We start from the raw sequence: 15,561 nt of genomic DNA, 5'->3' as shown, positions 1-15,561 counted from the left end.
TCAAATATAATTCATTCTGTATCTTCGTTAGTATATCAGGCAATGTAACGAGGATCATTTCATGTTATTACTACTTTTAATACGACACCATTTTGGCTGGGCAAAGTGGGGTCAAAGGTCAAACATATTTCATTATGTATCTTCTTTAATATACGCGGTATCATCCCTTTATTTTGCACACCTATCAATGCCTACAGACCATGTTACAAGGATCATTTCATTTAAAAAAAAATACTATTTTTAGCTCAGACATGTCAGACGCCATCGTGGCTGAGCAAATTAGGTTCAAAGTTCAGAAATACCTTATCCTGTATCTTTAAAAATACATGTCGTTTTGCCCACATTTTTAGCAAACATAATTGACCACGATACATCGATCATTTTGCAAAATAACGCCTCTTTGCTCAGACGACATCTTGGCTGTGAAATTTGGGTACCAATTATTTTAGACGAGCACTTTCCTTTGTCTCTTGGTTTGAATAGTAGGCCCCTACAGGTCTTATCACCCCTATATTTTGCACATGCCTAAGTCATGTAGATCATGTTTAATACATAATCATTTCATGACATACCGACTTCTTGAGTTGATACTGTATGATCTCTTGACTAGGTGAATTATGGTCAGAGCTCAACATATTCATTTCTTGACTGACGGATTATATACCTTTTTTTTTTTGCCAGTCTTGACATTATTCTCGTGTCTGGTTTGTATTTGGATTTTCTTCATTATACGTACATGAAATTCTCAAGTTTGAATATCATGCATAAAATGACACCTGCTCGTCTTCATTTTGTATCGATGTGAAATAATGAACATTTTAGTCAATCCTTAATATCTGGTTCCATGTATTTCCACTGTTACATTCAAACATTATAATACTATGGGCCTACGGAATAATTTTGTTAGGTTGACTTTGTATTACAGTTATGTATATATACAACCAACATTTTGTATCGATGTGAAATAATGTACATTTTAGTCAAACATTAATATCTGTTTCCATTTCCACTGTTATATTCAAATATAACACTATTATAGGCCTACGGAATAATTTTGTAAAGTTGATTTTGTGTTACACATACATGTATGATAATATATATATACAACCAACTAACAAGCACGAACAGAGCTAGCACCAAAGGTGTTGGAAATAGAACATTAGAACTTAGTACAATGCTGCCAATTTAATATTCATGAAATATACAGCAGAATAAAGAAATCACGTTTTATTGTTGGAGACTGCGCTGTCAACCATTGATTACCAAATTTGTCCCGACCTACCCTGCGGGGTCAAAAGAACTTTTTAATTTTTGTATTGAATAGTAAACAAACAATAATAAGGATACAAGTGGATATAGAAAAGAAAATACATAAACATATACAGCAGTGCTGTATAGCGTCTGGTCACAGAAACACAAACTTTTTAAAATGTAAAGCCTATCTTACCATTTTTAGAAGCAATGAAATGTTCTGATTAGGCCCTACTTCACGCGAATAAAAGATATCAAGTGGCCGAAAGAAGGTTTTACGTTTTGAAATTTCTATAGATGTAGAATCTGGTACACAGTACATGTAGATAAAGGTAATACTGTTACATGCTAAAGTTTCGCCTTGATCACTACAGCCAAACAGCCTTTCCAACACTGTAAAGATTACAGTTCTTTTAACTTCTGTCGCTACAAACAGAGTAGAAGGGAAAATTTGAGTTGATTAGATTTAGTAAGAGACGTGATACTTGTAATAAAGTCATTGCCAAATTTAGATTCGTCCAAAAATAGTTTTCATTAGATTATGAAAGATCGCCTGGTTATAGTGGCGGATCCAAGGGGAGCGCATCGGGCTCGCGCCCTCCTTTATTTTTTTTTCTCTAAAACAAAAGAAATGAATAAGGGGGTGCGTGCGCCCCTTTGATTTTGTAAAGGCGTCCCCTATTTGCGGAATTCCTGGATCCGCCCCTGTAGAGTATGATTATATTAACATACAAATAAAGTGGATTTTTTTATTAACTCATGATTTATTGTTTCATTGTCTGTACATTTTTGTTCATGATGATATATTGCTCAATAAAATAATGTGATTGCTTTCTGTAAGATTTGCCACTTCCGTGTCTGTCGTTTTAATGTTATTTCAATGTCCAGTGTGACCTGTGTTCATTGATATCTCAATCTATACACGCAATGGAAGAAAAGGGACGTTATTTTGCAATGACTGATAAAAGACTATCCGCACAGATGTTGTAGGTTAATGCGGGAAATTAGGTACAAACTACAAAAATACAAAACGCATTAACACAGAATAAATCTGACTGTATTACCTGGAATCAATGGGCATCGGCATCTGACTAATAACACTATCAGATCGACTGACCATTGCCCAAACTTGGGCGATAGCCATCTTAGGTAAAGTGTTAAGCCGTAGGCAAAATTGCTTGATCATTACCCCATATCACAAGCAGGGAATGGAGCTATTATGATCTCATTACGTCATTGCGTCATGAGGCGTGATAGGAAATCTGTGTTGCCCAATACCAGAAAGTGCTACGGTGCTGAAACCATAAGACTTCGATGAAAATTATTAGATGAAGCACCACTTTCTTTTTCCTGTTTCTTTATAAACAGCCCATATACCGTATGCCCCCCCCCCCCCTCTCCGCAAATAAAAAAAAATACAACAGGACCCTCCACGACGATAAATTTAAAAATGGTGTATCAATAAAAGCACAATTTCAGGTTATGAAACTATAACTTACAACTTACATCCCTACTGGAAAGAACACATTGTCCCACAGTGTGTTCACAGTGTGGTCACTTAGTCGACTATGTGAAAACGCTCGAATTCAACAGTGTGGAGATGATTTCACACTGTGGCTTGGTTTTCACAGAGTGTTCACATGGTAATGTTCTGTGTCACACTGCATGTGAATTGATGATCCACAATGATTGTGTTCACATTGTTAAAACGCTCGTTTTAACAGTGTGAAGAGATTTCACACTGTGATCAAAATGTGTTCACATTGTGTTCACACTGTGTTTCTCACACTGTGGGACACTGTGTTCTTTCCAGCAAGGATTTTACAGAAAACATCAATCGATTCGCTTCAGTTGGATTTTTGTAGAGCATGTCGGGAATCCCTTCCCTCCAAATTCGGTCCATTGTGTTCACACAGTAATATGGAATTCTAAGAGCATCGAAGTGCAAAACTTGGAAGAATCAGACCCATGACATGCTTTACAATGATCCACATTCCTCTTTGGCCACTTAACCAAGCTGAATGGGGTTTTCTGCAAAATATACCGAAGATGTTATATTTCAAGACCCTGAAATAGCATTCAGGCAGTTTATTCATATTGGTAGTTATCAATGCGAATATTCGATTGCATATTTTGGGGGACATACTGTATTGGTTTCATCTCCACCATTTTTTTTCCGAGTCGACCATGTTACAGTGTCGCTCATGATGCCTATAATTCATGGGGGGAAAGCAAGTAAACCTTAACATTACTAACGTTCATGTGCCTATCACCCCACTACTCATTCATGGTGCTATACTGCGACAGGATCTTCGTATTGCGACTGAATTCCCCTATTACTAATTTGCATTCAAGCTATTGCGACATCACGGCACCGTTCAGACCCATGCATATTAAAACAGACAGATCTCGCAGCAAGATTGATATCAGTAACTCTTTTCTAAATACACTGGACCATTCTGTTGTTGTTTGGTCTGTTTTGTTGGGGTATTTCGTGATTCTTTTCGGAAGGAAACACAAATCGACGTTTTTGTCTAACATTCTCTGTTTTATAATAAATAATATTAAAAGTATACATTCATAATGCACCGTATCTATCATTACTGATACTCTCGGCGCATGAGAGCCTGTATAATTCAACACAATATGTCATGCTCTGTACACATGAACAGCTAACAGTACAACCCTTCAAACCCAGTCCGTATCCAATATTACATTAAAATGAACCAAAACTACAATTAAACAAATACGATTTAACTAAAGTCTTGAAATGAGAGTACGAAGTTTCCTGACGGATGTTGAGTGATGAAATTCTATCTTGAAATTCCGAATTAGATTGAAAGAAGTGTCCCTAAATCTCTTAGCTGCCCCACCTCTTCCAACGAAAATATATACTAAAAAATGATTGACTGAAAGTGTGTACAAATCAAGTTAGATTATTCTCTGGCATCGAGCATAATATCAATCCAGTCATAACCGGAATATAGTGGTACTTATCCGATTTTGTTCAAAATTGACGAGATTGGCTCTGATATATCACCATTGTCATATTGAAGCCTATATATTCTCTTTAATCATGTAGAAATTAGGGAAGCCACACCCTAATGAAAATATCGCCTTCATACAAAGCGAAAGGTAAACTGCCAAAAGATATACTATTACAGTACCGTGCATTGTGGACAAGAGATGAAGCATTACCATCACACCGGTTTTATGTCACATAGGAAAACATTAGATACACCGCAAACTGTCATCTGATTCGTCGCGTGCGTAGGCCCATAATGTTGCAATAATCGCTGTCAACGCTTAAGCAATGTTTACCCGGGTTTTCTCGGGTTTATTTGTGCTCTGTCATTTCGGAAGCCATATTTTGCACCGAACTACAAGAGGTAAATGTATCAAAACCTATAATGATTACTATGGCATGTAATCATACTAGAATGTTGCTTCTCTGGGCCATATTCTTAGTTCTATGTTTTTCTTCAGATCTTTCTACACGAGTTTTATAAACTTTGTCCTCGTCCATGCTCTGTTGAAAACTAGAATAAATTCGAATTTTAAAATGAAATGATTGCTGTTTAACTGAAACTTCCTTTATCTACCGTCTGCGCGGCAGAGCGTAGATTTCCTGAAAAGATTCACAGTAACCGAGATCACAGCTAATTCTTCACACTCACCACAAAACGAAGTAGCTGCCTACTCTTCGCTAACTTTTTTATCCTGAGAAATGAGACGCACAAACTCCAGTGGTCTGTTCGTTTCATTGTTTGATTTGTTTTTGTTTGCTTGTTGTTGCTGTTTTTTCTTTTGTTTTCCAGAGGGCTGTGAGACAAAAAAAAAATTATACGTCAGTGACGTCATCATGCGATTTCTTTTATCGATATTACCTATTGATTGAAAGCGTGTGCTTCTTTAATGCTCAATAACTTTGAAGTGATGATGCCCTGCACTGGTCATTCACAAAATCTAATGACCATGCTATTGTTTTGGAACTTACCCTCACCAAACTTTAGATGTTCTCTTGATAATAGATATCCGTCATATCCATCAGCTAGTTCTATTATTCTCCCTTCATTTTGTGTGAAGTATAATGTACCATGTTCGCATTTTAAAGGGATGGAATAGTTTTGGTTGAGATGGGACTTCAGCTTTCCAACTTTTATTTTTTTTTGTGAGATAAAGAGAAATATCTAATGATTATGAAAGAGATAAAAAACAACAAAGTATAACAAGGTGGTCCTAAAAAGGTGGGTCCCACGTTTTATTAGAACCCCTTTGTATTTAGATATCTCAGCCATTTCAAAACCGATTATCATCAAATAAAACTTGAATTCCTCTTAGAATTGTATATGCTCTTTAATATTTCGTAATATGTTTCTTATTATCTCGCAAAAAAATGAAATCTGAATCCATCTTAACAAAATCTATACCATCTCATTTAAGTCATCAACACCCCAATACATAATATAGCACATAAAAGACAAAACACAAAAAGATAAAACAGTGTTACACCTATGATAGAAACGGATAAGATGAGAATAGCTAATTTCACTAAATCTTTACAAATAAAAAAGGTCTACAAAAAATCTGCCAATTTGGGACAAAATCTTAACCTACAATCTTTAAACATGTTTTGTCAAATTCGGGGTCAGTTTATGAATTTGGCTTTGATGTAATCACGTGACTGAAATAGATAATGAATTAAAATACTGAGGGTAGGATATTTTTTTTTTTTACTCTACCTTATGGAACATTAACAATGAAAAGTAAATGTATATATACCATTTATATATTAATGTATTTATGTGTCTACACATATTTTTATGTCATTTATCAAGTTATAAGTTTACATATCTATTTATTCATATGTTTATGCATCTATGTATTTATATATTTATATTTACATATTTTATATTTATATATTTATAATGGTAAAAGGATACAACAATAAAGTGGATTCTGGGACTTGATTTGTTAAGCCCCGAACCGGAAATTGAGAAATCATAAACGCCTGGCAGTGTATCTATGACAAATAAGCCCCGCCCACTCTCGTGCATCAGCTCCATCAGGTTACAGAATGTACTCGAAGCAGTGTCCGGTTGGGAAACAGTCGTCCGGTCTTGTGGTCTAGGAAAGAGCGGTTAAGGTTAAAGTCGACGTTACAAGACTCCTACTCTTAATAATCGAGAGTTCACCGTGTAGAGAGAGGGAAGGAAAGTACTGTGCCATAATAACCAAAAAAACAACAACAACAACAAAGCTTCGAACTGATGATAACAGAGATACATGGAGCCTGTGAACTTGTAAACCCCCTTAAGTATCATCTAGTTTTTTAAACTTATTTTACCTAACACAAAAGTTCATCAAGGAAAGAAATAAAAAGAATGTATAATCTTTCTACTGAAAACATTATCATTACCATTTTCAGATATATCGTGACGGCGAATTACAAATTATGCTTTTGCGTCAAGAGAGAGAGAGAGAGAGAGAAAATTAGATAGGTATTTAGCCGTGTTATCTTCCTCACTTATTCATTTCTTTATTTTTCTATCTCCAACAAAAACATGAAAACGAACATCAGAAATGATAAAGAGCAAAATGTATAAGCTCACAATTAACAAGGAATGTAAAAGCATTTCATAAGTATGTGAAAATGATCACAATAATTGATAATGTGTTTCAATCATAAAATCATTGTTTTCTTGAAAATCTTTCACGAAATATCTTTGTACTGTTTGTCATGAAAGCCTAATAGAAAAATGACAGCAGGACTTACGGTGCAATAGCGTGCAGATTGCAGACGACTAAACACAAAGTTGGCAATCAAATGCGACTTTGTATGAAAACTATAACTTATAATATTATACCTTTGTACACATAATATGTCTACATAATTCGTCTCCTAATCTTCACGCAACTTGTATTGTCAAGTAAGCTAATGGAACCAAACAAACCGCATCATTCACGCCTGACCACTTCTTTCAAATCTTTCAAATATTTAAAACAATCAATCTTAATCTTTAAAAACAAGTACTGATACAATTTTGTCAATACAGTTATTATTTTTAACTAAAGAAGCGCATTTATCATGAAAAATTATGTGTCAATTTCTCAATTTCTCATTAACGTTAAATAATGCCACGTCTACCCCCACAACAACAACAAAAACACGCACACATAACAATGAAATTTATCGCTACGTGGAATTTGCAAGCAATTTCAAAATTAATAGGAGAGAGACAGAGATGGTTTACAGCTAACTATTCGGTAAGACTTCCATATGTACCCCCCACTATTATACACCTACATTGTATTAGCTTCCTCTGTTTAAGTCCACATTTCCCTAGGACACCGAGATCAATGTTACCCTAACTCTAACCCTAACCCTTACCCTAATTCTAAACTGAGTAAACTCTAATCCTAATCCCAAATTGCCAAAGCCATCTAAACTTATTCATGTTACTTATACATAACACATAGCAGGGGGTACATCATGGAAGTCTTGCCAACTATTCTTTTCATTTCATTGTCTTGAAATTGTAAGGAAGGCGACTCTAAACTAACATCCCTATACATTATGATCCCATTTATATTTTTTTTTTCTCGGCCTAACCATATTCTTTGTGAAGTTTGTTGCATGTAGACAATCTAAGATAATAGTCTTTAAAATGTCATGTATAGGACCAGCTGGATTGTTGTTAATCTAGTCTACGCTATGTGTTTTTATAGGAGATTCTCATGAGAAATGAGAGAAAAAAATCATTCTTTGTCTGTCTTTCACTTCCCGACAGTCTCCTTCTGTAACACTATTATGTCAGGTCTTCGCTATTGTGTTCTGTTTGACAATATGGCAGACCGTTTGACAATTCCGAATGAAAGTTCAATGACCGAACATTATGACTGGTTGGCATAATGATGACTGTCAAGAGAATACCGTCAGGTATGGTTCAATGTGTCACGTATATCATACGGTGGATTTCACTTTGTCCAAAATGGGGGCTAAATTTGGGCACAAATTTAGGGTGTCGTCTGTATTGATTCTCTGACCATCGAAATACCTGACATTAGTTTTTCGGATAACTCTGATTGCTATACCTGCATACATTATATCCTCGTCATGATTTAAACACCATGTGAGGCCTGGTGATGACGTAGTTCCTGGTTTTGTCAGTAAAGCAAGGTAAAAGAGCAATTGACAGTAGATGCCTTTAAAAGTCCAAAAGAAGAAACGGTAATGAATGCACAACCTTGGCAGAGATTTATTATGATACGTGTGCTCGTTTTACTTTTAAGTACAATTCTATACCCTGTTCAAGATGGATTTCGTATAAATAGAGTCAGGTCAAATATTAATAGACAATTATGATGATTTCAACAGAATCGGAACTACCATAAAAATTGTGGAATTACAAAGTTTGTTTTGTTTTGTTTTGTTTTGATTATGTTATATTTCATGAAAAATGAAAATAACTTTGAATTTAGATTTGAATTTTTGCTTTCTTTCATTGGAAAGTGAAAATGGTTACCGATGTTATGAACCCCCCCCCCCCAAAAAAAAAAAAAAAAAAAAAATCGATTTTGCATTTTCCGCATCAATTCACTGTATAGCCTCATTTACAGCACATAAAGGTATATATTTTTTTTTTTTTTGGGGGGGGGGGGGCATAAATACTACACTCCAGATCCAAAACAGGATTTTCATCACATAATTTGTGCACAAAAGAGAGTGTAAGTTGTGAGGGGATGACATCAAGGTCCCTTTTGAGTCGCATTTGTGATTGCAGAAATGATAATAGTACAACACTAATAGGTGAAAATAGGAACCCCTATATATGAAACTATAAAACTCCTCCACTTTCTGTATAGGTTCGATCTTTTACTCATATTTTTCTCTGATTCATTTAAGTCAACTTGAACAAAGAGTGGTCTCGAACTTTAAGGATCATAGTTTAACCCTTTGTTTCCTTTAAGCGCCGAATTGCATAGAAAACGCCATAGTATTATTTACGCTGTTCAAAGTCCATGGAGCAGAAAGGGTTAAATTATGATTATGCAGTGCCCTGTTTAGCACTTCAGTAAACTTGAGTCAAATATATTCATGTTCAATTAATCATCGTCGGATAGGATAAGAGTCATCACAACCAAAAGGAATATAAATAGTTTCTCCCTTGTATCATAATAGAAATTAGATCTTTAACAATACGGAGCATGCACTTTTGGCACTTTCTGGACTTTAGATTCGCGTCAAATCTATATTGCGACTTTGTCGCCAGATCGGAAAGCAAAAAGGAATTCCATTATAACCAAAAGAGACGGTCGTTTCCTCGAATGATATAGAAAAAATAGGCCTTGTAGTCTAGACTCTAGACAATGCTGTGTTGGCTTGTTTAAATTTTCCCTGAGGGATGCAGACACTGCAATAAAGACGCAAAATTTCACTTCTCATTTCGTTCCGAAAGGTTACATAAGGAGATAGCATAATGATAAACATCTTCTCCTGTTGTGTACATTTTATGCAGTGGACTATTCTCTGAATATTATTGTAACAAAACATAAGACACCGAGTTCGTAAGTCTACTGTAAGTATAGGCATGGATACTGAAGAGACTATGTAAAACATAAATATATTTCTTTACCATTTTATTTTATCATTAAACTACTACTATACTACTATACTTCTACTACTACTACTACTACTACTACTACTACTACTACTACTACTAACTACTATACTGCTACTATTACTCATACTATTACTACAGCACCATTATTGTAATATTCTTATACAATACTGTATCATAAAATGCTTATTCTTGCTACATTATGCAAAGTTCAAACTGACGGCACAACGATTCGTCTGGTTTAGAAAGTTGCTTGATCAGAGTCAGCTTATGGATAAAGTATCATCCAACAGATGCGTATAACCATATCTGAAAATCGCCATGTTTAAGTATTCTGCCTGAAGCAGTATATAGGAAGGAGCTGGAATGATTCAACATTATTAGTTTAAAAATAACTCCATGCAATTGCACTTTAATTTTGACGCGTGGAATTGGCAAATATTAAAAGTAATCTCAGCGAAAAGAACTGTCGTCATGCCAACTACAAAGTATCACTTTGCTGTCATTTCAAAAGTAAGCATTAGTTATACCCTTTTTTCTATACCATGCTTCATCATTATCAGTCACCAACTTTCACGGATGACTTTTACACTACAACACAAGGAATATATTGTCTAATTGTTTTATCCAAATACATATCTATAATCTTTCAACAGTTGTTGACATCTGCTGATCTCTGTAAGTACTGATAGAAAACATTCTTTACTTTACTGTCTGAGGACGCAGTGTTTTATCCACCGCCGCTGGATAACGGATCAAAGTTAATGCCATGAAACAATTATAGCGATCTCCGTTTCTCTGATTGACACGGAAATCGCAATACTGATTACAAAAGATCGAGTCTACAGCAGAATTTCATCATTTTATAATTGAATAAGACGGGAAAACCGTATTCTAATGATTGATCTTAACATATGTGATGATGATGATGATGATGAAACAGCATTGATACAGCGCCATTTATCTGTAGAAACATTCAAAGGCGCCCAGCTCCCACAAAATGTCACACATCATTCACAAAGTTGCTGGAAAATATAGGTCTTCAGACCTATACTGTAGACCAATACTGTATAGCAGTAACGCCTGTGGAAAGTCATGCAATCGATTTATAATTGAATCAATTAGCCTGACACACAGTGTGGAGTATACCGGTACGTATTTAATGCATGGTTATCTTTTTTCGTTTATTAGATGTTTCAACCAGTCGACCACAATCTCAATTCCATTGACAGTGGAAATTGAGTGGCGGGATATCCTGTTCAAAGATGAGAGAACCCAGATCGCCGCGTAAAGTGGAGCTTATCCCGCATCCAAGTAAGGTATTAATATTTTGCGTGGTCATGTGATTCATTAAGATTACAGACGAGGTGTGGTGGAGACCGTTTGATGCGGTAAAGGATGTTCGCGGGATTCATGATTTTGCGTAAGAGGGTTCATATGACTCGAATAAACTACGACGTACTAACATCAAAGACGTAAGAAAATTACTGTGCAGTAGTCGTCTTAATCACTTTATTTAGAGAAATATGAGTAAAAGTAGAATAAATGGTGGGAAAAGAAGGGTTCCTCAATTGTTGCTTATATCTTACAAGTTCAAATTGACCCCACTCAAGCTTTCAATATGAAAATATACAGCTAGAGAGACACGTAGTACTTCCACTGACATGCACACAAATTCACCGAGCAGAGTTCGCAAATCCAGTGCGTGACGTCAGGCGAAATGTGCGGCTTTCTTGACGCATTGGGGGTATTCAGGCTCTATCAGAACGCCGCATTTCCGTGACCGTTTTGCATCTTCTAGAATAGCACAAGTGACGGAACGTTAAGTCATTAAATTCTATGACTTCTGAGCTTCTCATTGATGTCTAATTGCAAAAATTGAGCCTTCGCTTTGAATTTCTACTTTAAAGGTGAATGAAACCCAAACATATGGGCATATATGTGAATTAAGGAAATGCAGCAGTATTAGTGGAACACGATTAGTGGAGTTTGAGGAAAATGAAAAAAAAAAACCTTCAAAAGTTAAGGATTTTTAAAGTTTTTGTGCCGCCATCGCTGGATCAGAGGACTACATCAGTTTGTGACGTCACAGCAGAACAACGATATCAAGAAAATATCAAGAGAAATCCACAAAATTTATTCTTTTATGAAAAATGCACATTCCTTTGACTTGTTACTTGTAAACTGTGGAGAGCAACATTATCCCCCCTGCTTTCTGAAAGAGGCTAGGGTCTATAGTCAATTGCTCATTCATTATGCTAAAAATAAAAACCGTTTTTGGGAATTGTCTTTGTACTTTCTTATCGTCATTCTCTAGGGTGTGTTGGTCTTCTCATCCAGCGATGGTGGCACTGGAACCTCTAGAAATTCATAATTTTGTAACGGGTCATCTGATTTTCCTCAAACTTCATTGCTGTGTTCTACTAATTATTTTGTCGTATGTTTATTAGGGGAACCTTCCCCTTTAAGCAATATTAATTGCTTGGAATTCGGACATAGAAAGTGTGGTTCAGTACCGTACTCGCACCGCGGTGACATGACCGAAATTATGACAGGATATTGGTTTCCTTTCCTCTCAAATTCGGCGAAGGGACATTAGAATATTCACGATCTCTAAACCTTATATACCACATTCACTTTTTTTTAATCACTTCGGTCGTAAAACATCGGGTCCAGAGGAAAGGATGTAAGTAAGAAAAATTATGGAAAGGTCATCATAATTTTCTTCCTTCCTGACTATCTGTCGATCTGTCTGTTTGTTCCGCTTTCTTTGTCCTCCCCAGTAACCACTGAACCAGGAGGATGTCGAGATGTTGGAGGCAAAACGATTAGCTGTAGGTGCTTCTCAAACTCTCCACATTCTTGATTGGGATCGAAAAACGATGGTACTTCAAGGTAATCTAAACAACAAAAAGGATCAAACTCAGTGGAACAGAATGAAAGAAGTTTCGTGAACCATCGGACATAAAATCAGAAAGTTACGTATAAGATTTTGACAGTTTGGTATTTATTCCTCCAGGTGCGACAAATTGTTATTCCTAACCACATTATGCAAAGCAGCAGAGATCGAAACGTAGCCATTACCCAACAGCAAGTCTCCTACTGATTTGCGCACATTATACCATTATGAATGTATTCATTATTTTGGTTGCTAAATTTCAGCAACAGCAAGCCTTGTTTTTATAGTCATCATGCTGATTACATTTGCTTGTTTGTTTGTTTGTTTGTCTTCCTTTTAAAAGTAATGAGAGACTTGTAAGGATATAAAACCATCGGTATTTCATTTGATTTGCATATAATGTGGTTACTTCAGTCCTCCTTGGGAATTCAGTTTGCGTGCATTACAATGTTTTCATGAGCCATGTCGAACCTCTAAAATTAATAGCTTTTCGCACGCATCTATACGAAAGATTTTGATTCAAGTCTCTGTACAATATCGGCTGCTCAACTTAACTCTGTTATTACAGGCAACTCGAACGCTGTGTTCAATTGCACTTTGGAGTTATTTCATTGTACGTGAAGAGAGCTGATTTGACGTGAAATGTCTCGACTATCATAGGGGGCCTTATAGGCGAGTTTAAACAAGTTCTCTTCCTCAACACGGATCCTTCTATAGTTGCAACTTCTTCAAGCTTATGATACACACAATATATACATATATAGACATATATATACACACACCATCACGTATGAGATGTCACTCTCCCTCCTCCCTCTCTCTTTCCCTCTCATTCTATTATTTTATTTTGTTCTATTTTTATTTTGTTATATACTATATATCATAATATGTACAGTGTGTGCTATTGCTGTTTTTTTCCCTATTTTTTGTTATGCCAGTGGAGGGTGTATTCTATATTTTTAACAGACAATTACGTACCTTGCATTCCTATATATATAAATATATATATATATATATATATATATATATATATATGTATATATATCATATAACAAATACTACGTTGACATAATTATGCGAATATATACGTTATTGTATATAATTATGTGCAGTTAAATGTGCAGTGTAAATATGCAGTGTATATGATGCAGTATAGATAGGCCTATAATAAGAATGTATATTCATAAAGGGGTCTATACAAAAATTCATATCACACAAATTTAAACAATAAACTAGTTATGCGAAATGATTATACAAAGTGACCAAAAGAAAGAGCGGAAAGTGAACTGGTATCAATGCCGGTTCTTGATCACATAATGACATGGCCCGATGAATTACGGAAGTGAGGGATAGAGTGTAATCATGAGAATAATAACCCCTTTCACCACCAACATCCGCTCATTCCGACTCGGGGTTTTTTCCCACAATATTGAACGTATTATAATCCATTGCCTCACCTTTGATAATGGCGTGTTTAGAAAAGCCTATATATCCGATTGGAGGGATGAAAGAAATACAAGGGGATTGGTTAACTCTGTTGCTATCGCTCATGATCTGATTGTTCACAGTGTCAATGACTTTATATGGTGGTGGACTTCGGAGGGTTAATTTGGGGTGGCGCTGCCTTTTTTAAAGCAGGTGTCTCGGTCCTCTGTGCAGATGATGACTATAGTGTGACACGTGGATATACGGGTGTGAGTGTGGGTGTGTCCGTGTTCCTCGGGGAGATATACTACTTTCGAAGAGCAACCCCGAGTCTCTCAATCTTTTTTGTTTCTTTTCTTTTAAATATTTTACGGGTATGTGGACAATGCATGGCAATTTTAAAGCGTTCGTCCTAAAGAGATCTAATTAAGTCAGTTCCAGTGACCGGAAATTATGTCGGTTGTTACTTATGTACACAGACACACATACATAGCCAAACACACACACATTCTTTTAAAAAACAAAACAAAAACATAAGAAAACATAGGTAAGTAAAGATAAGGACAAGAGTAGATAAGGAGATAAAAATCACGTGCCGGTCATTGTACCATCAGGTGACTTGCTTGCAGGAGAACATTGGATAACATTGGCAAAGCAGAAGAGAAATCGACAGAATCTTTTTATCAGCACACTTTGCGTGACAACTGATAACGTCACATTCATGACAAAGGGTACTGACATAGTTCGGAAGCATCGCACTTTAAAGGAAAACTGCTCTCCATGCTCAAGTTACCTTCAATAAGAATTAACAAACCAAAAGTGAAAGGAAAATCGCACTTAAATAAAAATATCGAAAGTTATAGGGCATTGGTTTTCCCACGTTTTACCCCAAATATACTTGTAATGTTCACAACTACATAATCATTGCAAACTACGGCATGAATCTGCAAGGTATCGCATTATTTCATACATTAAACGAATTTTAATGATCACTCCACTTTTTCTTGTTGACACGAAATTAACGCCTTCCTCATTTTTAATGATAATGATAATAATAATAGATAGAATTATACACACATCATAATATCTAACTCATTAAAGGGGACCTCCGGATGATTTTCAGATTTTTACACTTGAACAACTATAAATTAGATAAAATGAGTACAGAGTTTCAGAATTCATAGTGATTGGGATGAGGAATGAGAATGTTTTTAAAATTTATAACAAATTGCAATGAACAAGGATGATGACATCGCAGCCTCACCATAAGAATGTGTGAGTTGGGGCTCAAGGAAGCAGAACAAAAGAAGAAGGCATGCATAGATTTCTCACAGGTGAACTTGTTGAGCAAGTGGTATTGTAATG

Source organism: Diadema antillarum, unplaced genomic scaffold, assembly GCF_040938485.1.
Source record: "Diadema antillarum isolate AM-2024a unplaced genomic scaffold, OU_Dant_1.0 scf00000088, whole genome shotgun sequence".
NCBI lineage: Eukaryota > Metazoa > Echinodermata > Echinoidea > Diadematoida > Diadematidae > Diadema > Diadema antillarum.
Note: the sequence above shows the minus strand (reverse complement) of the source record.